Raw genomic sequence first — 2,315 nt, 5'->3', positions numbered from 1 at the left:
TCGCGGGTCCTGGGGCTGTCACAAGAGCACTCCTGAGGGGACCAGCCACCCATGTGGACACATTAGTTCTGATGTACCCCACAGTAAGAAGTCGTCTGCTCCCTAATTGTACCTGGCTTCTGGCTGCTTGGGTCCCCCAGGCCCAGCTAGCCTGCCCGCCTCCGGGGTGCCTGGAACTGGTACAAGAGGTCAGGCCGAGGTGGGGCTGAGGGGATCCATGGGGTGGCAGGAGCCCAGACACCTCTTGCTTGCACCAGGCCCTTGGGGTCAAAGCTCTGCGGCCTAACCTGGGCATCGCGGCCACGTGCCAGGGATAGATGGTCCTTCCAGTCATCACTGGCCCTTGGGCCACTAGCGGGCTGAGCTCAGACTTTCTCCTCACCCCTCCTCACGCCAAATCCTGTGTGTTCTTTTTTAAGAGAGATTTTTACTATAGGGCGTGTGCAATGACGAGAGAGAGAGAGAGGAGAGAGAGAGAGAAAAGCGAGAAATCACTCCCCGGGAGGTGGGAGAGGATGGCCATACCGCAATCCCCTCTCCTCCATTCTCCTCTCAGGATTTTGGGCATGCACACACACACATGTGCTGGGCATGAGGTCGAAGCCACCAGGTCTGGGACTCGAACCATGGTTGGCCATGTGGGAGTCCCGTGGTGTAACCATTATGCCATCTGCTGGTGCTAGTCCTGTGTTCTTAGCACAGAGACCGGCTCACACCTCTTGCTTCTGTGCTGCTGCGTGCCCAGGGCACCCTGGCCCTGTTCTCCAGAAAAGCCACCGGGTGGACAGCACCCATTCTGCTCCAACCTGTGTGTACCTATGGGTCCCAGGGGTTCTGGGTGAGCCATCATGTGTCCCTGGCGCCACCAGGGGGCAGCAGAGGGGCAGCTCTCCCTCTGGAACCCGGGCCTGTACCCTGTGCTGGGAAGCAGGGTGGGGATCGCAGGGCCGCTGACTGCTCTGGTTTCAATCTGGCCTTCACCCTGCATGACTCAAGGCACCCAGGAGTGCTGGGCGTGTTCCCATCAGGCCCCGCTCTCTGACAGCACCGCGAGGTCTGGAGGGGTGCCCGCAGAATTGTCCTCCGCTCCCAGGCCTGGAGAGCCCTGGAGGCCAGGAGGCCTCCCCTCCCAGCTTCCTGTCATAGATGGGGACATTGAGGCCCAGCCAGGATAGGGGTGTGGCCTACATTGCCCAGATTCGGAACAGAGAAGGGACCAGTGTGGCCTCCTGCAGACAGCAAGGCCTGCCCTTCTCTGGGCACCCTGGCCAACGCCCCAGGCCCACTATGTGCCCCAACCCCACCCAGAGGCCCACAGGGCCACGGCACCTCTGCCTACCACGGGAGGAAGGCAGCCCTCCTCCTGCTCTGGGGGCTGACAGGTGCCCTCCAGAGGCCTTCCCAGGGCCTCCTGTGCCACCATCTAGGACAGCGTCCAGTTCTCAGTGTCCGATCCTCCAGCAGGGAGTTCTGGGGTGCCAGGTCATACTGGTTCCTGTGGCCCCAGGGCCGGGCGCAGGCCCTGGCAGGGTTGCGGGAGGGGAGTGAGCCAGCCCTGGGAGCCCTCACTGCTGGGGCCTCTCTGTGCCAGCTTCTTCTAGGCAGGCCCCACCTGCAGGGCAGCCCGGCTGGTACATGGGGAGGGGATTCCCGCTTCTCATGGGGCCTGAGAGGAGCTCCAGGGTGGACGGCCCAGGGCCTTCCTCGCTGGCCAGCTCTGTTTCCTCCTGGCAGGGCAGGCAGCCTTGGAGTTCTCTGCTCTGCGCCCGGAAAAGACTCATGTTCCAGGAAGAGGCAGCTTGGCAGGTTGGAGCAAGCACAGCACCCGTTCCCAGCCACTGCAGGAGGCCTGCTCTGGCCCCCCGGGGTGTAGGCAGAACCAATCCTGCTGGGAGGGGCCTCTCCTCCGGGCCTCTCCCCCACGTGCACTCTGGGGTGACACATGCAGGGCTGCGGTCTCGGCTCACTGTGAGGATGCAGGCCGTGGCCTGGGTCTTCAGCTGCCCTGCAGCCCTGCTCCCTGTCCCGTTGGGCAGCACCCCTGCACCAGCAGGTGCATGGAGGCCTACACAGCCTGCCCGGCCTCTCTTGCGCCCGGCCTCTCCTGTGCCCGGCCTCTCCTGAGCCCTGGCCTCCTCCCTGAGCAATGCGTCCTGAGCTGCATGGCCTCATCAAAGGCTGCTCCGGAGAGTGGGAAGTGCCAGACAAGGGTCAGCATCATGCCTCTGGGTGTCCCTCAGTGTGCCAAGTGACCCCTCCACACTTCTGGGTGGCCAGGCTGGGCAAGCCAGTGCAAGTCCATGGCTAGGCCACGC

The sequence above is a fragment of the Tupaia chinensis genome, unplaced genomic scaffold, assembly GCF_000334495.1.
Source record: "Tupaia chinensis unplaced genomic scaffold, TupChi_1.0 Scaffold143651_1, whole genome shotgun sequence".
Taxonomy (NCBI): domain Eukaryota; kingdom Metazoa; phylum Chordata; class Mammalia; order Scandentia; family Tupaiidae; genus Tupaia; species Tupaia belangeri.
Note: the sequence above shows the minus strand (reverse complement) of the source record.